Source organism: Pongo abelii, chromosome 12, assembly GCF_028885655.2.
Source record: "Pongo abelii isolate AG06213 chromosome 12, NHGRI_mPonAbe1-v2.0_pri, whole genome shotgun sequence".
Lineage (NCBI taxonomy): Eukaryota > Metazoa > Chordata > Mammalia > Primates > Hominidae > Pongo > Pongo abelii.
In genome coordinates this window covers 74,614,987-74,642,933 of record NC_071997.2, presented here as the reverse complement: position 1 = coordinate 74,642,933, position 27,947 = coordinate 74,614,987, and the positions used below count along the sequence as shown (strand labels likewise).

The 27,947-nt window shown below is 36.1% G+C and overlaps 1 pseudogene; it reads left to right on the top strand.

The window, feature by feature from the left end:
* Positions 1-4,750: 4,750 nt before the first annotated feature.
* On the top strand, positions 4,751-7,396 carry LOC134759705 (actin-like; annotated as a pseudogene).
* Positions 7,397-27,947: the final 20,551 nt, after the last annotated feature.

Genomic DNA, 27,947 nt, shown 5'->3' with positions numbered 1-27,947 from the left:
GCACTGAGAGCCAGCTGGCAGGGGAGAGATGGCCACTAGATGGCAGTGTTACCCCGCCTTCGGCACTCGGCCCGGGCTGGGAACTGGACAGGAGCATTCGGCGGAAACGTGGCATGGTGAATAACGCTGAGAGCTGCGCCTCGAGAGTTCAGACCCGACCCTCCGCCCTCCTTGGGCCTTTTGTCCACAATTTTTCCATCCTCCAGCCCATACAAGGCGAGGAGACAAAAGGGGCAGTCCCCGAATGGCCTCCCTCTGACAGCCCAGGGCTCTGATTCTTCTATGCAGCCTTCTTTCACAAAGTACAGGGGTCCCTTCGTCCGGTTAGACTGAGTTCTTCCTGAATTTTTTTCTTTTTCTTTTTCTTTTTCTTTTTTTACCCTGGGAGGCTTGCAATCTCTGCATCCCTCACAGGACTAAGCATCTGCTTCTCAAGGCATGGAAAATTCCAACAGGATAAACCTATCTCGTTTTTCACCATGTATTTACTTTAGGGCAGGTTCTTTTTTTCTTACCTCTTAATTTGCACACTTTTTTTTTTTTTTCACTTTCAGTAAAAAGTGTGAACAAAAGGAATTTACCCCCAAAGGAAAAGATTGGGAGTAGGGAAAGGGAGAGAGCACCCCTTAGGAAGCCAGCTGTCCTTCAAAGAGTTTCATTATGTATCTTCCTCCAGCTACACAGCAATGTGGTGAATGCCACAGAAACACAGGGTTATTGTCACCAACTGCAGTTATTCAATTGCCACTAGGAGAGAGGACCCAGCAAGGAGACCTCAGCATATAATTAACTCGGATATTTTTTAAAAATTGAAATGAACTGTTGTTAGGTTCTAAATTGAGATGCAAGTTAATTATTTATGAATATTCATAGAAAACTTGAACAATTTCCAAACTTGGCCTTTAGTTTCTCATCAGTTAACCAAATAGTTGATGTGTATTTTTTCTGTAAGACAATTTTCTCTTAATGTGCACTGGAACTACCAACTTCGTTAAGATTTTTGAGATTCATTTTATCTTGTGATAAATCAAAAGGGAATGGACTTAGTAACAGAGAAAATAAAATGTTCATCTCTTATCTTTTACTTATAGTCATACATAAGAGAAGAATAAATTACACTCACCAAAGATTAGTCAGTTATAGTAAAAAATATATATATATAGGCATATTTGAGGAACATTCAGAAGCAGCAGATCAATGTTCTGTATGTGTATGGGGGGAAAAGGAGGAGGGGTAGGGAGTGTTTGGGGAGTGGAAGGTGGCCATAGATATGAAACCATGAAAGAAGGAAGGTACCCAACTCCCAGGAACTTATTGCAGGTAATCATGTACCTGTGTTGGGTTCAGGATATGCTTCTCCCAAATATGGCACCTTGGCATTTGAGAAAGCAGAAGCAGGACAGTCACCCTTACTTTCTTCTCACCTTTCTCCCTTACAGCAGGTCATAAAGCCTAGGAAGGTTGCTCTCTAAACTTCTCCAACACTTCTCCTCTGAAGCAGAGCATAAGACCCTAATTCCAAAAGTATCCTCCCTTGATCTGGAGGAAAGGGACATTCTTATTCCTGGAGACAGAGGGACACAGAGAAGGATCAGAACAAACAGATCTTGCTAAGCTCCCCCCCAGTTTATTGCCATTAGATCACATTCCCTTTGTCTTTGCATACTTCCTCACAACTGTTCACTCTCCATCAAACCTAAGCATACAAATTTACAAGTTTACCTGTTTCTCTGGGCATTTTCCTTATGAAGGCTCCCAAGTCACACAAAACTTATATTAAGCAAATTTGTATGCTTGTATCTCATTAATCAGTCTTTTGGTGTAGGAGCCTCAGCCATGAAAATAAGTTTCTTTTCCCCTAAAGTGGCCACTACTCTCACTCACTCAGAACAGAAAGCTCCTATATGTCCACAAGTTCTAGTGGACTGGGGCCCAGTCCACTCTCCACATTTACACCTCTTCCATGCCCCTGCCACAAAGCCAGCTATTGAATCAGAAAAACTCATCTCTGCTGAAATAGTAACCAACTGCCACACTGGATTTTCAATTGACTGCAGCACTTCGTCCCTAAAGAACAGCCAGCTATTCATTAGGGCCTCTCAAAAGGAAAGTTAAAATTGAGGACACACTGGATACCTCAGTTACGTCTGCCATTAAAGACAAAATGCAGCAAAACAAAATACTAGGATTAAAAAGACATTTCACGGATGCAATTAACTGACAAAAAACTGTCCCATTACATGCCAGGGACTGTGCTGGACACTGCAGGCAGAGTGCTAAGGATCATGTGTTGCCCTCAAGTAGCTCACTGGCTGGTGGCTTTCACATGGCAATAGAACAGAGAAGCACATGGTGCCCAGAAGCTGGTCCCCACCCTGACCTGTGGGAGGTCCTGAAGGCTCTTATTTATTTATTTAATTATTATTATTTTTTGAGATGGAGTTTCACTCTGTCGCCCAGGCTGGAGTGCAGTGGCATGATCTCGGCTCACTGCAACCTCCACCTCCCAGGTTCAAGCAATTCTCCTGCCTCGGCCTCCCAAGTAGCTGGGACTATAGGCGCATGCCACCACGCACAACTCATTTTTTGTATTTCAGTAGAAACAAGGTTTCACCATGTTGCCCAGGTTGGTCGTGAACTCCTGAGCTCAGGCAGTCCACCCGCCTCGGCCTCCCAGTGCTGGGATTATAGGCGTGAGCCACCACGCCCTACCCCTGAAGGCTTTTTGAATTGGGAGAAAATTGGGGGAGGGTAACTTAGTGTCCTAGGGCTGCCTTTAAAAATCACCACATACTGGTTGGCTTTAAACAAAAACAATTTATTATTTCACAGTTCTGGAGGTTATATGTCTGAAATCAAAGTGTTGGCAGAGTTGGCTCTTTCTCCAGGCTCTGAGAGAATCCACTGCATGCGTCTCTCCTAGCTTCTGGTGGTTGCTGGTGATCCTTGGCATTCCTCAGCTTGCACATACCTTCCTCCCGTCTCTGCATCTGCCTTCACTTGGCCTTCTCCCCTGTGTGTCAGGGTCTCTGTGTCTCTTTTCTTTTTCTTATAGGGCACCAGTGATACTGCATTTAGGGCCCACCCTAATCCAGCATGATTTCCTATTAACTAATTACATCTGCAAAGTGTCCAATGAATGACTGGATAAACTGTGAGACCTATATATGTATGAATGTAAACACACACATGCATATACACAATGGAGTATTATTTAACCTTTAAAAAGAAAAGGATGCCATTTGCAACAACATCGATGAACCTGGAGGACATTATGCTAAGTGAAATAATTCAAACACAGACAAATACCACATGATATCACATGTGGAATTCTTTTTTTAAGTTGAGTACATAGAAACAGAAGAACTGAACGGGTGGTTACCAGAAGCAAAGAGAGAGAAGAAAGTGGGAGAAGTAGCTCAAAGGGCACAAAGTTGCAATGATGTCGGAGAAGTCTAGAGATCTAATGGATAGGATGAGGACTAGAGTTAATAATCTTGTATTTTGTGCTGTAAACTTGCTAAGAGAGATTTTAGGTAGTTTACCTTACACACACAAAAAGGAATTATTTGAGGTGATGGATATGTTCATTTGCTTGACTGTGATAATCATTTCACTATGTGTGTCAAAATATCCTGTTGCACACCTTAAATATATGCAATTTTAAAAAGACTTACTTCCTAATGAGGTAACATTCTGAGGTGCCTAATATACATGAATTCAGGAAAGACACTTATTAACCCAGTTTAGGGACATTTCAAGCAAGGATACCAGATGACTGAAAATATCCTAAGAACTTCAGGTTGTTCGTTGCAGTTATAGGGTAATATGCAAGGGAAATGAGGAAAAAGAGTTGGAAAGAGGCTAAAACAAATCAAAAAGTTTCTCTTGTTAGGTATTAAAGACTTCGGATTTTCCACTGAAAGGTGGTAAGAAAAAAATAAGTGGGTTTTAAGCAGGTAAGTGTTAGAAACACCACTACCACTCTGGCAGGAGTATAGATATTTGGAAAGAAGGGAAATTAGAAGCAAAGATACCAGTTAGAACATTGTTGCAATAATGCAAGCAAGATAAGACTTTATAATAACATAGCGCCTGTGAGGATGAAACGAGGAAATACATTTGAATTTTAAAAACAAAATTGTAATTGACAGAATTTGAGTGGATAAGATTAACAAAACACGTGTTGTTGAAGAATGAACATGATGAAAGCTGATGAGATTCCCAGACTTGACCCAGAAATCTGGCCTGAGCAACAAGGTTGATCATCATGTCATTAAGGAAAGTTGGTAATCCATTTTTAACAGGAAGCTGACTTGAATATATTGGAAATTGGTGTGTGTGTATATGTGTGTAAGTTGTGTATGATTTTGTATAAGAGAGGCTGGGACAGAAATGCAGTTTTGGAGGAAGAAGCCTCAAATTAGATTGAGCTCCCTGAAAAGGTGAGAGTAGCTGCCCAAGATGGAAGAGAGAGCTGGAAGAAGCAGGGGATGGATCTCAGTGCCAGCACTGAAGAGAACTCACAATGGGACTGAGAAATTCAAGGAGGGAATGCGAGGGAAATCTTCACACAGTGGCTGAGGCCCCCTCTCCTGACACTTGGCTGTAAAGAGCAATGGAGGCACAGGGCTGGTTGTATTGGGAATATTGCGGGGAAAAAAAGAAGGATGCTGTTGAAGAATAGGATGATGTTTTTGTTCCTTTGTTTAAAACGAGAGTGAGTTAATCCTTTTTATGTTACAGATATGAAAAGCCTTCATAGAGGAAGAGGATGAAGGGGCAGGATAAAGAAGGAATAGTCAAGAATGTAAGAGAAGGAAATCAAGAACAAGAGTTGAGCTTTTCTCTATGCCTCTAAAACAAGCCCTGCAGTGGGGCCCCGGTTATCTATCTAAAAGTTGTTGGAAGGAAAGCATAAGATAATGATGTGGCTCACTCGCTGCAAATGGTCTACGCTCCACCTCCCCACTCCTCCACCGATCTCACTGAAAGAAAAGATTGCTGGCTCATCATTGATAGTGGCTCTGGCATGTGCAAAGCTGGCTTTGCTGGGGGAGACACCCCCTGAGCCATGTTTCTCTCCATCGTCATGTGCCCCTGGCACCATGGTGTGATAGTAGGCCTGGGCCAGAAGGACTCGTACATGGGTGACAAGACCAAGAGCAAGCCAGATGCTGACCCTGAAGTACCCCATCCAGCAATGCATGGACACCAACTGGGGCAACATGGAGAAGATCTAGTACCATACCTTCTACAACAAGCTGTGCATGGCCCTGGAGGAGTACCCCGTGCTGCTGAGGCCTCCCTGAACCCCAAGGCCAATAGAAAGAAGGTGACTCAGATCATGTTTGAGACCTTCAATACCCTGGCCATGCATGTGGGCATCCAAGCTGTAATGTCCCTCTATGTCTCTGGGTGCACCACTGGTATTATCATGGATTCTGGAGATGGGGTCATCCACACAGTGCCCATCTATGCGGGCTACACCCTCCCCTAGCAATCCTGTGTCTGGACCTGGCTGGCCGGGACCTGTCCAACAACTTCATGAAGATCCTCATGGAGCACAGCTACAGCTTCACCAAAACAGTCGAGAGGGAGATCGTGCATGACATCAAGGGAAGCTATGGTATGTTACCCTGGATTTTGAGCAGGAAATGGCCACCACTGCATCCTCCTTCTCCTGGAGAAGAGCTACCAGCTGTCCAATGGCCAGGTGATCACCATTAGCAATGAGTGGTTCTGATGTCTGGAGGCGCTTTTCCAGTTCTGAAGATTATGCTAACTTAATAAAATAAAAATAACCTAATAACTCCACCATGAAGTATGATGATGACATCCACAAGGACCTGTACGCCAACATGGTGCTGTCCGATAGCACCACCACGTACCCAGGCATCATGGGCAGGTTGCGTAAGGAGATCGCCATCCTGGTACCCAGCACCAAGAAGATCACCTCCCCGCTGACTGCAAGTATTTGGTGTGCATCTGCGGCTCCATCCTGGCCTCGCTGTCCACTTTCCAGTAGATGTGGATTAGGAAGCAGGAGTGCCACGAGTCAGGCCCCTCCATCATCCACTGCAAATGCTTCTAAATGGACTGCGGGCAGTTGCTCGTAGCATTTGCTGCATGGGTTAATTCAGAAGTATAAATTTGCCCCTGGCACATGTATACACCTCATGCTAGCCTCATAAAACTGTAATAAGCCTTTGAAAACAAATTTGTCCTTGAAGCTTATATCTGATAGCAAGACTGGATTGTAGAACTTCTTGCTGATTTTAACCTTGTATTCAAGTTAACTATTCCCTAGTCATTTGTTTAATACCCTGTACATACCTTTGATTTCAACCTTTAGTACATGTGGCTGGGTCACTTCATGGCTGAGGAAAGAACATGCTTGTGAGAGACAAGTCCATGACTTGGTGAGCCTGAGTAGCCAGTAGTCTCCAATCTGCAGAGGGTATTAAAGTGTCATGGCTGTCATGGGATTTCTCTAGAGGCTGGCAAGGGCTCCTGAACCAGTTGTCATTTCTATCTTGCCAGTCTCTCAGGATTGGAAAAGTCCAAGCTGTAGGATGCCGCTTCGTTTCTTACCTGATGTTTTCCTGCCAGAACACCATGCACTGTTACTTACCTTGAGTTGGAAGCAGTTTGCACTTACACCTGTAAATTTATTCATCCTTTAAATTTTTGTGAGGGCTTTTTGTATACAATTCTTGATTCTTTAAGACATGATAACAGACTTTGGTTTTCTACTGTTATGTGAGAACATGAGGCCCCAGCAACACATCATTCTGTAAGAAAAAATGAAAGTGCTGCCATAACCAGAAAAAAAAAAGATAATGATGTGAAACTACTTTGAAAAGTGGTTTCATATATATTGGAATAATGAAAATGCAGTTACTATTAAAACAATGATGTTTTCAGTGACGTGCTGTTAGGTGTGCGTTAGGTTATTTTTATTTTATTAAGTTAGCATAATCTGCAGAACTAGGATGGCAAATTTAAGCCTGCTCAGGCTAGGTGTGGCTATTCTGAGACTCATCATGCCCCAAACTGATCCCACACAGTAAGATTTTTTTCCCACAGGGAAAGGGAAAGCATTTGTAGCTCTGGCATGCTTCAACAGTTTTCATTTCTCCAATATGGAAATCATGGCATATGATACCAAAATTGCATTTTCCAAACCCCATTGCAAATATGTTCTCCATATTTTTATCAGAAATATTAGTTTCACAAACCCACCAAGTGGTACAATGGATCGACATTCCTCTTCCTCTTTCATATTAATGGATTTTACTCTGTCCTGTCATAATAAACAAAACACCAATATAATATTTAATTAATAACTAAGCTTAGGCCTTCAGCCTTTTCCAAGATCTCTAAACGATGAAGATACAGCCACAAACAGCAATTTGACCTACTAAAGAGATTTTGAAGAGGGACAAAAAGAGCAGTATTTCCACTTTAGACAGAACACTTCATTAAAAACAATCCTCAATAAATATTGAAACAAAGGTACTTCTTTTTCCTTTATCAGCAACCCCCTCACCTTTTACTCATTGGTATGTTCGATGACCAGTGTGTTTGCAGTACTTATACCTACTCATGTTCTTTCTTGAGTGCTCAAAAAGATGATCACAGAACAAGGTCCTCAATTACAATAAATAGAACACTACACATTTAGTACATGCCAGTAAAATGGACTGTAATATTAAATCAAATGAAATCAAAATTCAATTCAATTCAGAAAAAAATATGAAGCACCAAGCTAAGCGTCAGCTCTATTATTTTGCCAGTGTGTAAAAGCTATATGTTGATATTTAATGAATGCATGAGGAAAGTTTGTATCAAAATACTAAAGGAAGGCTAGTACAATGCACATGGTTCTTATCAATGCGAAAACAGCAGAAACTCTTCCATGTTTCATCAAAGTTCAAAACGTTTTACATGCTCGAACTAGTCTAAATAGATTCCCTGTTTTTGGTGTAAATTCAGAAAGAAGTTATTTCTTAGATCTAAGATTTAAACTACTTTGGAAATAAAACATGAAGGTAAGAGGGTTGCCAAAAGTGCATATATATATAGGAAAAGACAGACAGCTGCCACTCTCGTTGCCCATTAATCTTACATATTCTGTATATAAGTATAGGAAAACTCAGTCTCTTTGGCATTTGGAAAATTCCAATAATGGACATAATTAGAAATAAAAAGGTAAGGTAAAGTAACTTAAGGGTGACCACATAACAATTTTCTTATTATTATTATTATTATTATTTTGAGACAGAGTCTTGCTCTGTCACCCAGGCTGGAGTGCAGTGGCGCGATCTCGGGTCACTGCAACTTCTGCCTCCCGGGTTCAAGCGATTCTGCTGCCTCAGACTCCCAAGTAGCTGGGACTACAGGTGTGTGCCACCACATCCAGCTAGTTTTTGTATTTTTAGTAGAGATAGGGTTTCACCATGTTGGCCAGGCTGGTCACTTTTCAAAACCTACAAACACATACAGTAGATTTACCACTCAGATTTCTCAAATGGAGACTTCTTGAAATTTTGAATTACAAGAAATTTCTCCCATTATTGAGAATGATTACCCATGATTTTTTAAATCCATGAAGTGAACAGATACTGTTTGCACATTTTTATAGAATTATTAGAATAGAGATGAATAAATTGATTGGTCAAGGGATTGCATCCCTTATATTGGAATGGAGACTATAATTAAAGGGAAGTCTATGTTAAGGGTCATGACAATCAAAATAGTATCTCGATATATTTTGGAAACAAAACAAACAGGACTGTCCGTATGATGCTATTACACTCTTATATGAATATCATGATTCTTTCTGAAGCACATTGGTAGAAGTGCCAAGATTTCAATACTTAATGCATTCTAAAACAGTCCAGATTAAAATATATTAATATTTTAAAGATTACATATAATATGTGTGTGTGTGTGTGCATGTGTGTGTGTGTGTGTGCATGTTCCTCTGGAAGTAGGGAGTAAAGGCTATGCCTTGCTTTCCCAAATAGCTTACTTTGTGCCTGTGTTTTCAGGTCTTACTCTTTCAATTCACAGATGAATAAGCACTAGAGTTTAAGAGTAGAAGGGTGCAACACACCAATACTAATCTGGGCTGAACTTACCATTATATCTATATCCATATAAAATGTTTTAAAGTCCACCTTATTTTAAAAAAATTAAAGGATCTATTTTGAGACTGTTTACCAAGTTGATATCCTGGCACATAATAGGCACTCAACAAAAGCTTATGGAGCAAGGAAATGAACATGCCAACCCCAAGGAGTCACCTCTTCATTGAAATGCTCACCTATTTAGGTTACATTCTTCCTTTCCTGGACCCTGCCTTTAACAGCTAACTCATCTTTCTTATCAATTAGTGAATTCCACTCTAGACTTTACTACACATTTCTTAATAAATAGTCCTCGAAGTAAAAAACAAAAAACAACTAGCTGACAAAGTAACCCAAATGGTGGTATCAAAGGATCTGTGGAGTTCATCTGGAATAAGAATATACAGCCAGATGACGCTTAGCCACCCCAGATGTCATCTCTTGTGCTCCACCATGCTAAAAGCTGCACCTAGCAGGGAGAGTGAAGAGGAAAGTGGTGCCATCACTGTAGCAGGCAATGTAGCAGGTTTAGGTATCTCTTACCAATTCCTTTCTTTCTAAGTAAAATAATTTTTAAGTTTCAAACTTTATTTTAATGAAAATATTTTGGAAACTGGATAACAAGTATCAGAATAATAGATTATATAATTTTTAGTTTTATAGTATGGTAATAGCAAAATGTTTTAGCAGTATACTTTGAGGAAATAAACACCCTAGTAAAAGGGTAAGATTGCTAAATGGTACAAGGAGGTCTAGTGGAAGCCCAAATGCCCTTGGCTTGATTTTCATCTCCAGCAGTTACATGCTGCAAACCGTGTCTCTGTTTCATTACCTCTAAAGCAGACATACAAGTCAACCTCAAAAGTCTGTACTGAGAATTCTAAAGGTAATAAATATAGCTTAATCTAGATAACCTGCAAATGTTAGACTCCTTTTCCTTGACCCTCTCTCATGCAACACACACACACACACACACACACACACACACACACAGAGTATACTTCATTTTCTTCTTAAACAAGATCCAAATAACGAAACTAATTTCCCTTGACTTTTCCAGCGAAGTTATAGTAATATATTATTTATAATATATAACCACAAAATTGTATATGCTTTGTCCACATGTTGAAACTTTACTTCTATAGAACACATAAAATGTTTGTTTTCATCATTTAGGGAGAAAAGCTTTCTAAACTACATTTTTTCTTTCCCTAATTTTTAATGATATTATAAATCTGATAAAATGTATGCATACTTATTGCAGAAATTTGAAAAATACGCAAAAAAGCACAACGAAAAAAATGAAAGTAATTAATTCCCTAACTCAGAAACGATTATTACTAATCTTGGTTTCCTTTCTATGCATTTGAATGGGATTATCTGCTACATCCTGTTTTGTAATCTTCTTATACTTATTAATGTTCTATGAATATTTTGAATGCTTAAATATTTTTAAACATTCTATATAATATAAATATCATTTTAATGGCTGCATATTATTTTATCTTGTGGTTATACCATAAATTGTTTAATCAAAGCCATATTGTTGGACATTTGAGATTGTTGCTGTGGCCATTGCTTTTAAGCAATACTGTTACAATAAACTGCTATGTACCCATCCATGACCCAGCTTCAACAATTATCACCTCACGGTCAGTCTTGTTTTATCTGTATCCTTACGTATTCCCCATATCACCCTCAGATTATTTTGAAACAAATCCACTCATTATTTCATCCGCACATATTTCATTGTGTGCCTTTAAATTAGACAGTGTTAAAAATCCTTCATCTTTACCCCTTCTTTCTCCTTCTTCCCTTTCCTTCCCCAGACTGTTAATATCAACATCCAAATAAGATTCATACACTGCAAATAGTTAAGAGGTTCCTTTCTGTGTTTTTCCCCTTGCAATTTATTTGTCAGCAAAAACACAAAGAAAAACAAACAAAAATAGGCCAATGAATCTATAGTATTTCCCATGTTTTGGATCAGTGTCATTTACCGTGCTCCTCTATCAACTGTATTTCCTAGAAATAGGGTCTTAGATATGGAATTTTGTTCAAATTTAGGTTCTATGTGTTGGCAAGAATATTTCATAGATGGTATGGTATACTACCCTCAGGTGGTACATAATATTGGATTGTTTACTTTTTTCTGATGTTAGCAGCCATTGATGATCCATGCCTGGATCCATTAATTTATCAGCATTGTACAATGGTGATATAACAGTTTTGCTAATATAAATAACACTACATAACTAAAATATTATAGCTGAATATCTGGGCACATCTATATATATGTTTACTTTTTAAAAATCCTTAAAAATATCTGAATCAAAGTAAATCAACATTTGGAAATTTATATTACCATACATATTGTCCAACTATCCTCTTAGGAAGTTACACTAACCATCATCTCAGTGTTGGCCATTAGTATTGTTTTAAGTATTTGTTCATTGCCAAGAATAAATTCATTGTGGTTCATTTTCAAGTACTTTGCCTACCAATAGGATTAAACATAATTTATTTAAATTTAAATTTTACTTCTTTTGTGAATTGGCACCCTTGTTCTTTGATCATTTTTCTGTTAGGTGTCTTTCTTTTTCTTTTCTTTTTCTTGGTTCCCTTACGATGTTTGGTTAAGTGTTCTGGAAACTATCTCTTATGAGTGAGATCTATTGTGATATACAAACACATACCTGTAACATTCAAGTATTCTGTATGTTATGTTAGCCCAGCCTAACATTTTATCCAAGATTCTGGTTGAAAATGGCAAAGCAAACATCTTCAAGACATGCTGAACATGACAGTCATACTATCAGGAATAGAAATTTAATATGCTACAAAGAGGGACTGAGGTAACCGGGCTAGTCTACCATTATGCTCAGCAAAGGATTTGTTTTACTCTTATAAGTTAAACATTAAGCCCATTAATTTTCTAATGGTATTATGATTAAGAAACACAAAACATTATACTAAATACTGTGGCCATAAAAAACTGTCATATTCCCATATAAAAATTATAGATTCATTTATCTCTAGGCTTTGCAAATATTCTTTTTTCCACAAAGAAAAAAATAGCAATTTTTATTATGAAGCACTTAAAAGGTAATAAGCAAGCTGTCACAGCAAAAAAAGTTATTGATATATAGGTTGACTCTTGTCATTTAAGAGTCCTGTACCTAAACATACCATATGCCTTAGAACAGGCTTTATGCTATAATAAATACTTATACATGCAGCCATGCACATTCAGTCCAATTTTCTGAATACATTTCCCTAAAAAGGAGTTACAAATCATTGCAAGTCTATAAGTGACATATTATACTTTATATAATCTAAGTCCAAATATAAAATTTTATAAGTAATCTTTGTAGGAGAGGTAGAATGTTGAGCCTACATCAGTGGGGAAAACATAATATTTATAATTGAATCAAATAGCTAAGAAACACAATTAGGTAACTGTCACATCAGTATTCACATTTGTGCATTAAGATCATGCAAATGGAATTAATTATTGCTCAAGTCACTTAGTTACAAGTGGTAGCTAAACTCAACAGTTTTCCAATTTCAAGCATATGTAATATGTAATAGAAATAATACAGTTCGTAATGAAGAATGGAAAGAGAAGAAAAGTGGGAAAGAAGGAAAAAAAGGGAATACCAGAAGAAAAAAGGGAGAGAAGAAGGAAGGAAAACTTTCCAAGAAAATGCTTTTCATTTCAGAGAAAATCATCTTTCCATTATAATAACCACAATGACTATTGTACTATAATCAGTTCCATAACTTTCTTTTCAGTTAAACGCCAAATAAGTTCACATTCGAATTTTAAGATAATTCTTGTGTAGTGTTTAAGTAAAACCCAAATATTTTACATTAATTTCCTCAATAGATCACAAATTGATACAACTTAAAATGTAATCAACATTCTAAACTATTGCCGATCATGAGGTCAAGAGATCGAGACCATCCTAGCCAACATGGTGAAACTCTGTCTCCACTAAAAATATAAAAAATTAGCTGGGTATGATGGTGCATGTAGTCCCAGCTACTCAAGAAGCTGAGGCAGGAGGATAGCTTGAACCCGGGAGGCAGAGGTTGCAGTTAGCTGAGATTGCACCGCTGCACTCCAGCCTGGCGATAGAGCAAGACTCCGTCTCAAAAAAAAAAAAAAAAGAAAAAAAAAAAAGAAAGCACAAATTTTTCACCTTCTTAGAAATGCAAAATCTTCCTCAAGGAGGGTTATTTTATTTCAAATTCTATCGAATGGAGTGAGGAAGGCTTAACTAGGCCTTTATTTAAATGTGGGCATTATTTAAACTTTCTAAACTCCTGAGAGAGTAACAACAGGGCCTACCTCACAGAACCGCTATACCTTCATACATGATGACATAGATAAACTTAGTGAATATTCGTTATTGCTGTCATCTCAATGATCATCATCATTATGTCATCAAAAGTGTCTGGGAATTTATATATCAAAAGAGTTTCCCATAAAAATAGTTAACCTGTAAAAAGCTTCCACTCACCTAGCAAGGATGTCTTATTATACAGTATATCTGCTTTAAAGTAAATTTTTCAAATGAAAGCCAGTGAAATCAGTGGTTCTCAGTAAGGGGATAAGTTTGCCCCCCAGGGGATAATTGTTAATGTCTGGAGACATTTGTATAGGGGTAGAGGGTAGGGATAGAGGGGCTGGGGAGACTACTGGCAACTTGTCGGTAGAGGCCAGGGGTGCTGCTAAACATTCTACAACGCACAGGACAGCCCCACTGCAACAAAGAATGATCAGGCCCAAATTTTAATAGTGCCAAGGTTAAGAAACCCTGTAGTAGGGTCACCGTATTCCTAATAAGGACATTCACCAAAAAATATTCAGGCCTTCACTAAAACAAATAATCTTGTAAGTCTCCAATGTATTTTCCTAATTTATGTTTAATACCAATTGCATTAAAATCTACTGTTTCACAAAGCTTAGTTCCATACTCATAGTTGTATTGCCCACTAAGAGTATTCACTTAAATATCCATGAAGTTATCATTCCTTTCTTGTATAATCTAGTAGCTTATTTATACCTTTTGGGGAAATTCTTAAGAGGCACTAGTAATTTTCTACATTTGATATTTTAATATCTAAAATGTATATTTTTATGTTATTTCACTAGGAGAAAAAATACACCATGAATACGTTAGCCATGTGGAAAAGACAATGAGGTTTAGTAATTAAAATTGAAAAGGTAAAGAACTATGCAGTAATTAGAACACTGATTAATCAACTGATAATTTTATCTTGATTAATGTTGCTGGTTTCTCTTCTTATTGACCTAGGTAAAGTAGGTTTAGACAAATTAAATATAAATTATTCTCCTCTTTTTACATTCTGGTGGGCAGCTTCCAGTATTCTAAGTCATACTACATTTAAGAAGTACCATTGAAATGCTTTTACTAAATTGGGCAGTTCAACAAAAGATAGAATTAGGTTTATGTTCCAAATATACTGACGCTTTTATCTCAGGCTAAATTATACAGAGCTGGTTTATTTCAATATTATCTAGGGAATATTAAAATTAGAATAAAATGTTATTTTTGAAAAATCCTCTGAAAACACTCAGTTAAACAGCTAGGTATATATTTTACTAAGTCTAACATGACAAATCAGAAGGACTGAAATTAAGGAATATAATTAGTATCACACGTAGGGTCTCATGTCATGAAAGTCTGCAGCTATGCTAGTTAATAGAACAAATTCTGGTATTAAAAAAATAACAATCATTAATTCTTAGCCAATCAGTTTCCTAGAAGAGATACCCCCTAAAAAAACAAACAAACAAATATAGAGAATTATTGTTGGAGATTCCTGAATTCCATAAATGTGTATCTTTAGTAATGCCCATTTTTTAAAATCCTAAGACCAAAAAAAAAAACAGCTAGAGCTAATAAATGAAAATTATGATTTATAAAGAATGAAATCTCTCTTCTTGTCAATTAAGTTGATTATACTCAGGTAACAAAGATATTTTGATAAAGCCAAGCAGTTAAGATATTGTTACAGTCTGTAATTTGCTGCATCTTGCCCTCATCTTCTAATGCAGGATTCAGTCTCATCCAACTAGCAGTTCTTTGATTGATCAGCTGGTAGAAAACCAGCTTCCTCTACCCTTTTCTGCTATCCCCTTTCCCTATGTGTCTGGCCCCACATCTCCAACTACTGCTGAAGCTCTGGAGGTGATAAAGCTGCCCAGTTTTCAGTAGATGAATGTCTTCAAAGGTCACTGCTTGAGAGGGAGATGTCAAAGTAGGGCTTCATGTACTGAATCTTAGAAAATCTCCTTTACATATGTATATGACATATGTAAGATTATATACATATATATATATATATAAAATTTAGTGTTTCTTTAAGGCCTCAGAAGGCACATGAAGATGATTATAATAAAAAGAGCAACCACAAACAACAGCATCACCTAACTGTATATGGGCACTTGCTCTGAGGCAGGAACTTTGGCAAAGGCTGGCATTTATTGAATCATTAATCCTCAAACAGTCCAATGAGCTAGTATCTATTTTAGCCTCCTTTCATAGTTGAGGACTAAGTCACAGAAGGATAAAAAAGTAGAATGCAGGATTGATGGGAATTGAACTCAAGGATTCTGACTCCCCTGGCTCTGATTTTTGGTTGTTTGGACTCTGGATTTTAGCAACATACATACCATATGAGAAGAGGGAGTTATTCATCCATTTCATAGGTAAGTATAGGTAAGTATATGTTCAATAGGTATATATTTATGATTAATAGTGATTTAAATAACAATGGCTAATGTAATTATTGAGAATGCTTTACTGTTTATAAGTACATAAAATACAACGAGGAGCCCAGTGAAATTTCACAGTCATTGTTAATGATAGGAAGGTTGATACAGAAAGGGCTTCCCCATTAAATGCTTGGGTGGAAGACGGTTTTTAAAATTATCTTGGATTTTTTTTTAACACAAGGACCATCTATTTAATAAGTTTATTCAATATATCTAGCCTCATGTCAACCCCTGTTCAAGTTGCTATATTTGATACTAATGGTTATCTGTTCATTCACACATTTGACAATTCCAGAAGATAACAGCAATGAATAAAACTGTCCTCATGGAGCTTACAGACTAATTACATAAAATAAGAGCTAAAACCGATGACACAGTGAAAAACTAGGAGCATTTCATTTGTAAGTTCCTTATAGAAGTCAGAGATTCGGTGTCTGATCTGAAATGTTTAAACAGAATTTCAACTTCAATATTTTGAGAACTTTTTTAAACTATTATAGTTAATTTAACACATGGATAGCTCTTGGTAATTAACAAAGTATTGGCTTTGTCCCCAAATCCCTGTGATTTAGGTCAACTTTTTGTCCCTGTTTTACAGAGGAAGAAACTGTGGCTCAAAGAAAATAAGCTACTTTCCCAAAAATAGAAAATGAGTAGAAAATCTAGAACTGAAAATGTAAGATGTGCTGGGCAAACCAAACAATAAAATACTAACAATAAACATACATGCACAAGATTATATGATAAGGAGCCATGTGAACAAAGCTCATTTATTCTACAAATGTTTACTCTGTCTAGTATGCAGCCACATGTAATATGTGGTCTTCTATCTGCCCCGTGATGATTGGGTAAACATTCAAATGAATACAGAAGTGAACAAAAAGAGGCAATGCACAGTTACAGCATTACAAACCAAGACAAGGTATGAATCCATGAAAGTATCTGGTATGCCTGAGGAATTATGACTCCTGAGGGTTACTAAAGCACAGGGTCAGTGAGGAGGAAATGTTAAATGACAGTCAGGACTGTATACTGAAGGATCTATGGGAACTATGCAATGAATATGTACTTAATTTTGTAGGCTGTGTAGAACCATTAAAGGTTTTAAACGGTAGATGTGAATTTTGTATGATATGATTAATATTGTAGGAAATTAACACTGTCAGCACAATGAAGGAAGGATTGGCAAGGTAAAAGCTCTTCGATTTGCTTATCTCCTCCAAGGCTCACAGTGTGTGTGTGAAGAACAGATAATAAGTCCACATGGCTGAAGGGGAGAGCAACTGGAAGACAAACACAGGAAGGAGAGACTGGAAAGTTAGATTAGGTCAAGACTCTGCAGGACTTGATTGTTAATAACTTAATCTTTCTTTTATAGGCAGGCTTTATATCACTTATGATCACAATTATATTAGTTGTCCATGTGCATTTCCCTCAGTAACTAACATTGGATCGCTGGCTTGTACCTGTGGTAGGCAAGCGGTACATTTTTTAGTAATTTTATATATAAGGCTAAATCTAATCAAAACTGATGAAGACACAGGAATTTCTGTAAAAACATAATATACGCATTCTGAAAAAAATAACCCTCAAGTTCTACAAAATTAGACAATAAAAATAAAAATTGATTTTAAGGGAGAATTTTAAGATTTTAAGGTAAAAAAGTATTGGGGGCACTAATTATAATCTATGAAACTTGTAAGTTGAGCTCACAATAAAATCATTCTAATTTTAAATATTTTCACAGTTTAAAAGACATGTTAAGTGACTAATAAGTAAAGAAACACTATAGTAAATATGAGATTTCACTTTTAAATAATGATAAGTAAAAGTGGCTTGATGGAAGAGGGTGTAGGAAAAGCTGAAGCTGCTGAATTATATAAAAAAGAACAAAACACACACTGGGAAAACTGCTCAATTAGGTCATCCATAACAGGATATGGTTAAATTGAACCAGTAAAAGAACTTGCAGTCAATAGGCTGTGTCTCTATGTTTTGCATGTTCTGCTGTGTTGGTTTTACTTTGAGTCTAAATGCAATTACAAAATATGAATTGCAATATGAACCCATATGATTTCCATCTAAACAGGTATCATTCCCATGTTTACAATAGCATAAGAGCTTATTAACGTTATAGAAGCACACATAAAGCAGGATAGACTGTAATTGGAATTACTGAATCTTCTAACATCAGCTAGATGGATATTTTTTAAATAAACATACACTGAGTAATATTTATAACATATGAATAATATGTGAACAAAAATAGCAATAAAACAAATAGCCACACAGTCCCCATCCAGTTTTTTAAATAACATTTTTGCTATTTCTGAAGCCACCTCTCTGATCACATCCCCATCAGCACCCCACACTTAGAGGTAACCATGATCCTGAGTTTAGTCCATGTTATGCCTTCTTTATTATCTTAGTAATATTTTGTTTGATTTTGCATATTTTATTTTTTTATAAATGGAATTATATTGAACATAATCTATGCCTTGGTTTGTTCACTCAATATTATGCTGTTTAGACTTCATAATATATATAGTTGTAGCAAGTCCATTCATATTGCCTTATAATATTGCATTTCATGAATACATCAAAATTCACTTATCCATTCTACTGACAATGGACATTTAGGATATTTTCCACTTCCCTTGCTACTATAAACAAAATATTTATTCATGTTGTTTTTCATATCTACAAGTACACTTGTAAAGAATTTTTGTTGGATAAATTCTGCTGGATTGTAGGGAATCTGTATGTTCCACTTGATTATATGATACAGAATGATTTCTAAAGGGGTTCTAACTATTTTCATTTCCAAATACATTGTATAAGAGTTCCCATTCTTCTACATTTCTACCAGCACAAGATATTGAAGACTTTTAACTTCTACCAATCTGTTAACTGTAAATGGTATTTTATTATAATTTCAATTTGTATTTTATGACAGCTAATGCAGTCAAACATTTTTTGTTCACTTCCTAATCATGCATCCTTTAATGTGAAATGCAAAGTTTATCTTTACTTTGGTATTATTTGTCTTTTACATATAAATTTGTACAATATCTTTGTACATTATAGATTCTAATATTTTGTCAATATGTGTGTGTGTATGTATATATTTGACATGCACATTCACACATATATATAGTTAACATGTTCTTCTCATTTGTGGTCTATTTTCGCTTCATGATATCTATTGAAACAGCTATATTTTTATGAAGTCAAATTTGCCTTTGTTGTCTAATTCTGTTTTTATTTAAAACTTCTTAACCCCAAGACAAAAATATATTCTCCTATATTGTCTTCCAAAATTTTAGAAATTCACGTTTTAATAGGTTTTTAATACATGGAACTAATTTTTGTATATATTGTGACAAAGAGTGAGGCAAGTTAGATTATTTTTTTCCCCCATATTGACAAGCACCTGTCTCAGCACACCTTATTGTACTCGGTACTTTCCCTCACTGACATGTCAGTGGAGTCTTAACGAACGTGTTGGTCTGTTTCTGGGTTTTCTCTTCTGTTCCCACTGGCCTATTTGTCTAAACCTGAACAAACAACATAAATCTTAACGATTCTAACTTTATAATAAGAATTTATATTTGGTAGGGCATGTCCTCCATCCTTACTGTTCTTCTGCAGGAGTGTCTTGGCTTTTCTTGCTTTTTCACACACATTTTAAAATCACATTATCCAAGTCCACATTGAAAAAGATAAAACTTTCAATATTTCACCATTTATTATCATACTATTTGATTTAGAAACCTGTTATCTAGTTAAGAATTTTTTTCTACCTGCTTTGCTAAAATTTTAATCATTATTATTGAATTTTATCAATTAATTTTTCTGGATCTACAAAATAATTGTTTTCTAATGCTGTGCCACCTTACATTCCCTTTTTTTTTAAAAAAAAAAAAAAAAGCTACTTAGTTTTGATACAATGTCTATACATTCCTAGATTTATTCTGCTAATACTTTAACTTTTTAAACCTAAGAAATAAGGCTATAATTATTTCTTATGCAGTCTCAAAAAATAAATTGGAGGGTAGACTTCCTTTTTCTGTCTTCTGAAATAATTTTATAAGATTGGAATTTTCAGTTCCTTAAAGTTTTGGTAACAGATCCCAACAAAATTGTGTGGCAGTGATGACACTTGAAGAGAAGATTACTGATTCAAATATTTAATGGATATGGACATTCAATTGTTCTATTTCTTTTCACTCTGTTTTGGTGATTTATGTCAGGAATTTAACATTTCACGTGGTCTCAACTTTGGCAGCATAAAGGTGTTCATAATGTCCTTTTCAAATCACTTTAAACCCTGCTGAACTTTTTCATTTTTGATTCATTCTTAATACTATTTATTTTGTCCTCTTTTGGGCTTTTGAACTCTCTTGCCAGTCTTTTTAATGGACCAGCTTTGATCTTTTTTAACACTCATCTTCTTCTTTTCGTATTATTTTATTAATTAGACCTTTATGTGTGTTATTTCCTTTCTCCTATTATCTTTGAACTTATTCTCAATCCTTTTCTAATTAAGACATTAGAACTTGATCAAATTTGGCTATTTTTCTATATCTCTAGTTGTCATTGGGGATAGTATCCCCTATACATCTCTCCCACAAAAGTTGCCTACATTGGCCAGGTGCGGTGGCTCATGCCCGGCCGCGGTGGCTCATCCCCGCACTTTGGGAGCCCGAGGCGGGCAGATCACGAGGTCAGGAGATTGAGACCATCCTGGCTAACACGGTGAAACCCCGTCTCTACTAAAAATACGAAAAATTAGCCTGGCGTGGTGGCGGGCACCTGTAGTCCCAGCTACTCCGGAGGCTGAGGCAGGAGAATGGCATGAACCCGGGAGGCAGAGGTTGTAGTGAGCAGAGATTGTGCCACTGCACTCCAGCCTGGGCGACAGAGCGAGACTCCGTCTCAAAAAAAAAAAAAAGTTGCCTACATTATGTTATTCAATTCCTCCTGATCTGTAAATTCCTAGAGACATATATTCAAATCTGGTACACCTGCCTTTTTTTTTTTTTTTGTAGTTTTATCAATTTGGGCTTTACATATTTTGAAGCTGTAGTTTTAAGTACATAAAGTTTAGAACTTTTATATCTTGCTTAAGTGAAACTTTCGTCAGTATGTTTTGGCCCACTTTATATCTAAATTATCGTTTTTTGGCCTGGTGTGGTGGCTCATGCCTGTAATCCCAGCACTTTGGGAGGCCAAGGTGGGTAGATCACCGAAGGTCAGGAGTTCGAGACCAACCTGGCCAACATGGTGAAACACCACCTCTACTAAAAAAAAAAAACAAAAACAAAAAATTAGCCGGGTGTGGTAGTACGCACCTGTAATCCCAGCTACTCAGGAGGCTGAGGCACAAGAATAGCTTGAACCCGGGAGGCAGAGGTTGTAGTGAGTGGAGACTGCACCACTGTACTCCAGCCTGGGCAACAGAATGAGACTGTCTCAAAAACATAAAATAAAATAAAATTATTTTTATACTGCCTTAAGATCTATCTTATCTTACGTAAATATACCTCTCCCAGATTTTGTTGGTTAATGTTTGCCTGGTACTTTTTTTTTTTTACTACTTAAGTTTCATGCTTTTTTTGTTTGTTTTGTTTTGTTTTTTTGAGATGGAGTCTCACTCTGTCACTCAGGCTGAAGTGCAGTGGCACAATCTTGGCTCACTGCAAGCTCCACCTCCCGGGTTCACACCATTCTCCTGCCTCAGCCTCCTGAGTAGCTGGGACTACAGGCGCCCGCCACCACGCCTGGCTAAGTTTTTGTATTTTTAGTAGAGATGAGGTTTCACCGTGTTAGCCAGGATGGTCTGGATCTCCTGACCTCGTGATCTGCCCGCCTCAGCCTCCCAAAGTGCTGGGATTACAAGCGTGAGCCATCGCTCCCGGCCGCGTTCGTTTCTTTTAGGCTGAAATTTTTGTTTTTTAAAAAAATGTTCCTAGCTTCTAAACAAAAAGTTTAAGCCGTTTTGCTTTTTAACTGAAAACTTTAATTCATTTAATTAGCTGTGCTTTCTATTTACATTTTTTCCATTCTTTTATTACCTACTTTAATGACTTTTATACTGATCTTTTTCCTCACTACAATTTTCCTTCTAATAACCTGAGGGCTAGATACACATTTTATCTTTAGTAGTTCTTTAGACATTTTAATAAGCAAAGGTCAGGCACAGTGGCTCATGTTTGTAAATCCAACACTTTGGGAGGCCAACGTGGGAGGATCACTTGAGTTCAGGAGTTTGAGGCCAGGCTGGGCAACATGGCAAAACCATAACTGTACAAAAAGTACAGAAATTAGCCCAGTGTGATGGTGTGTGTCTGTAGTCCTAGCTATTTGGGAAGCTGATGTGGGAGGATCGCTTGAGCCTGCGAGGCAGAGGCTGCAATTACCTGTGGTCAGGCCACTGCACTGCAGCCCAGGTGGCAGAGGGAGACCCTGTCTCAAAAAAGAAAAAAAAAGAAATCTTAATAAATATACTTAAATTAAAACCTGAAGACAACTAATCTTTTAAAATTCTTTCCAAACTTTACAAGAAACTTGGAACGCTTTAACTCTAATTGTTTCCTCCAAATATTATTTTGGGGCAGTATTTTGGTTAATTATTCCCTCAAATTAGAATTCTACATACTTACCTTTTTTTGTAATCTTAGACTTTCAAAATGGGATTGCTCTTCTTCCTGAAGGACTCATTTTAAAATTCTCTTTGGTAAGAGTGTTGGTAGTTAATTCTCTCAGCACATATTTGTCATCAGTTTTCTTCATATTGCTTCATTCTGAGTGGACAGTTTTCTGGCTGTATAATTCCAAGAAGACAATTATTTTCAATATGCAGATACAATTCCACACTTTCCTCTACCTTCTATTACTATTATTGCAATGTCAGCTGTAAGTCTAATCATCATTTCTTTGTGTGTAATGTTTTTTATTCACTGAGCAGCTTTTTAGATCTTTTCTATACTTTTGCCTTCCGCAGATTCATTACGAATCTTCAAGATTTGGGTTTATTTTTATGTATCCTTTGAGACTTCTGTATCTTAATTAAAAGTTAAAAATTTTCCATCAATTCTGCAAATCCTTTCCCATTATTTCTCTAAATAGTGCCTTTTTGACATTCTAACCTTGCCTTCTGAGGATCCAGTTAAAAATATGTGAGGTTTTTTCCATTATTGCATGTCTATCCACTTGTCTTCTTCTGTATTTTCTATCCTTTTGTCCTTCTGAGTTGTTTCTTCAGATATTCCAGTTCCCTCATACTCTCTTAGCCTCTGTATTGTTTGCTACTTAACAAATTCTTTAATTTTTTTAAAATAGTGATTTTATTGTTAAATTTAGATTTTTCAAATCTGATTATTTGATAGTCTATTTTTCTACCAATCTTCAAATTCTTTAGACATATTAGTCTAATTTTATGATTGCATAAATTTATTTTGTTAAATTTCTACTGGTTATTATTGCTATTATTTTTGCTGGTTTTCATTCACGGTGATTTATCTCCTTGTTTGTATGTAGAAGTTTTATTTTTTTGATTATGTACTCACTTCCCTTGTAACTTTATCTTTAGGAATTCTATGAAGCCTGAATTGAAAGTAATTTCTTATAAAGTGGATTTCTATTTACTTCCAGACCATTACAAATGAGTTACCATTTTAAAATACATTCTTTACATGAGGTTTTTCTATTTGTTTGGTTTTTGTTTCCAAAGAGATGTTTCAACTTGGGTCCAAACAAGGCCAGATTGTATTATAAAATTTCAAAGATGTTTCCCACCCCTTTCTACCTACCACCAAAGTTTTGTATAAGAAATTTATCCTGTTTACGGAAGTTTATTTCTAGTTCACCCTTAAGCTAAAAGTGCAGCCTTTTGGGGTACCAGAGTCATGTAACAGTCTCCCAAAAGACCTTACATCTTATGTAGGCAATAGATTTGTTTCAAGTCTTGTGTACCCTGCCAAGACATCAGAATCAAAGATCAGCTTCACTGTAGTCATGAAAAAGCCTCCTAGGCAAAACCCAACTTGAGTACTAGCTTATCTATCTTCGCCTATTCCCACCTTCAGTTTATTGCTGGAGTTGGAGGAAGCCAAAATTTCTTGCTAGCTCTACTATGCAATTTTAAAGTTTTATTTTATCTTTAAACATTTTTACGGGAGTGCGGTTCAGGCTATCTATTCTGCATATTATCAGAAGGGAAATGAAGATTATTCTTCCTTTTCATTGTTTTATCTTATAAATCCCCCATTGGTTTACCTTACTTTGCTGGATGAATATTGAATGAATTTTGTATGAAGAAGTAGATGACCCAATAATCACCTTCTCTATATCATCCCTTAACATCATGGGTTTGAGGGCTAATTGGCAAATATTTTAGGTTTTACAATTCGTATGGTCTTTATCCCATCTTTTCAACTCTGCCTTTGTAATTCAAAAGCAGCCACATAAGATACCTAAATGAATGTGCATAGCTGTGTTCCAGACAAACAGGTAAAAATATTTTATTTACAAAAACAGGCAGTGAGTCAGATTTGGCCTATGGACTTCAGTTTGCCAACCCATGCTCTCTTTATACCATCATAGTTTTTTTACTGGATCCATTTAAATGATGAACAGAATCACAATATGATGAAGACGTTTTATGAATACATGCAACTGGTGAGACATGAAATGTTTAGGCCCCCAAAAAATAAAGAGAAAAAAATCAATGTATGCATTGTCTAAATAAGTAATGATAAACTCCCACTGCTACACGAGCAACAGAAACAACAAAACTCTCATCACAAGAATAATGTCTTGGGAAATAAAATAAGCATTATGAGCATGTCTCTGAAATACACAGACATACTGACTCTCTACACTGTACATGAGTTTTTAGGAAAACAAAGAAAGTGAGAGGACATATCCATCTCCCCAGCTGCCTCCCAAGGGCTCACAATCCAAGAAATCCTTCAGTAATATCTCATTAGTGATAAAGTTTGCATCGAAACTCACATGGTATCATACACATTGTATTACATTTTTCAAAGAACATAACACTGTGTATTGGAAAATAAGTGGAAATTACTTAGGATTGGCTGTAATGTACACCCTTGAACTGGGCAATACTTAAGTGATTGTCAGATGGCAAAATTGAGATTAAAAAGCTTACTCACTTGAAAATGACTCTTGTTGGTACTCCACAATATAGAACTTTATAAATTTAGCACTAAGTATTTTTATAAGAGGTGAGGCATCCCATGGAGCATGCTTTATTAGTTTGGTCATTAACCTTGCTCAGGCCTTTCAAAAATTTTAGTTATAAATTATAAAACATAAGGAAACATCCAAAGTTTGTAATATAGAGTTTTACTTTACTATCAAAGACCATAAAAAATAGAAATTATTCATCTTCATGGAGAGCCAAAAATATCCAAATATGACAAAAATATCCAGAAGGATGTTACCTTCTCAGCTGATATTCTAAGAGAATAAATGCTTAAAGTATTGGCTATGGATAGCTGTTCTTTTTAGACATGTTGATCAACTTCTGTGTTGAAATCATATGACATTTCCTAGTTTAAAGAAAAAATAAGAACCACTATTCTAATACAGTAGTACTCAACTATATTTCAAAATAATTCAACATTTTATATCAAATATATGTGTGTGTGTGTGTGTGTGCGCGCGTGTGTGTGTGTGCGCGCACCTAAACTGGCAGAAATGAGATCAGCTTTTTTTGTTGAAGTCTGAACTAGCAGTTAAACACTACCCCAAATCGTGTTTTCTGCTTCTCTCCAAATGGAACTCCTGGTAATGCCTATGGCAGAAGATGAAACACAAAGATGAGAAGCACTGTCCTTGTTTCTCTAGATTCAGATACCTACACAGCTATCATATACACCATTAACGTCCAATTATTAAAGGATCCTACCTTTCATAATAAGAGAGGAAAAATATATTTTCCTTCTACCCTTCTAGGTTCTCGGCTTGGGTCTCTCTCTAACCAAAGAAACATTAACAGGAGAAAAGCATTTACTTTACTTGATACATATAAGATGTTTAATGTTTTTACTGTATTGCAATTTTACTATTTCATGTGTTTTACCGATTACTTTATTTATGGAGAACTAGAAGTGTCAATACAAGAGTTCTCCACACTTTCTACTCAAAGAGGAGTCTACGAACCAGCACAGTGCTTTTTATCTTGAGACTTAATAGGAATGCAGAATCTCAGGTCAAGTCAAAACCCACAAATTCAAAATCTGTATTTTTTATTAAGAAGATCCAAGTGATTAAAACACACTGTGCTTGGTGATAGAGCATTGATACTCGCTGTCTTTCCAATGCAAACACACATGGGACTAATAATACACTCAATGCCAGTAGAATAGAGTGGGAAGTGTTATGTGGTTTAGAAAAAGCCAAGCCAGGCATCCTGATATACCTTCTCACAAACGTATTGATTACTTTGCCTTTTCAATTCCTTCAAAACAAGGATCACCTTTCAATCCATAGCAGTTATCATGTTTTAAATTTACTAATTTAGTGAATGCTTGGGATTCACTCACCAGTGATTTTCTCACCAGATCAATAAACCTGTTCCTCTAAAATCAAAGCAGTATCTTCTAGAATAATTTCACCTTCTAAGATATGAATGTTGAGTAATAAAATTTCCTCATAAAACAGAACTCAAGTGAGTTACTAAAGTAGTATGTTGTTACTTAGTCAAATCCAGAATAACTTGGTCACTATATATAAAAACATTAACATTAAAAATAATTATGCTAACCTAACATAAGATCTTAATACAATTCAGTCCTTCCACTGAGCCCAATTTGAATACTAAGAAGGAAGTCACTGGGAAGTTATATTCACAATATAATCTTCTAAAAGAATTCATTTTAATTAAAAACCAGGTGGTCCTGAGTTTTCCTCTAAGGCTCTATGTTAAAAAGTCCCATTGATCATACATTCTATAATGAAAGATCCAACTATAAACCTGGAGGAAAATGGAATAGATGAATCAAAATATTCTCCTTCTAGTTAATATAATCTTGGTTTCCAGTAGGGGTTTATAACACTGAAAGTAGAAACCATGAAGCACAAAGCTGGTAGGTTTGTTAATTAAAGATTTTTAAAAATTTCTCTCTATAAAAAAATCTACATAATTCAAAGACATATTTACCTAAATATAAATGTAACTTTTATAAATAATGAAAAGATTAATATACCAAAGGAAAAATTGGGAGAAATGATATGATTAGGAATTTCATCAAAAAATGACCAAAAACCACAAAATAATGTTTGTCACTTTAATAATCAAAAAAAGCAAAATAAAAAAATAAGATATTGGCAATCATTTTGACTGACATAAAAGTCTAACTATATTAGCCAGTGTTTACAAGAATCTGAGAGTGCTTACTCTGATGTGTTACTGGTAGAAAGGTGAACAATTTAGCAACATGCAGCAAAAGTCTGAAACATTTGCATACTTTTTAAACAGCAAATCCAACCTTTCCAAATTTACCTTTAGAAAATAATCTGATCAGTGTGATGATGTTCAATATGTAACTGTTAACAAAGTGTAAGCAACATAAGTGCCCAGTAAGACAGCTCATTTGAATAAGCTATGGTACATCCATACACTGTAACAAGATGCAAAGATTGAACATAATGATATGAGAAGAAGATCAAAATATGTTAAACGGAAAAACAAAAAAAGTATACATTATGATCTCTTTTCAAAAAAATGTGTAAATGGATGGATAGCTAAATGGATGAAGAGTGACATACAAAGTAAGTATATAGATGGATAGATCAAGCAATAGGTACAGATAGGATAGATAACACAGACTGGAAGGATATTCAACAAAATCTCAACAACTTTATTTAGATCATCGGTGTGTTTATGGGTACATATCTAATTCCTAGTTAAACTGAACTTTTTTATATGTTAAAAAAATTATCTTGTAACTTTTCTAATCTGTACTTGGTCCACT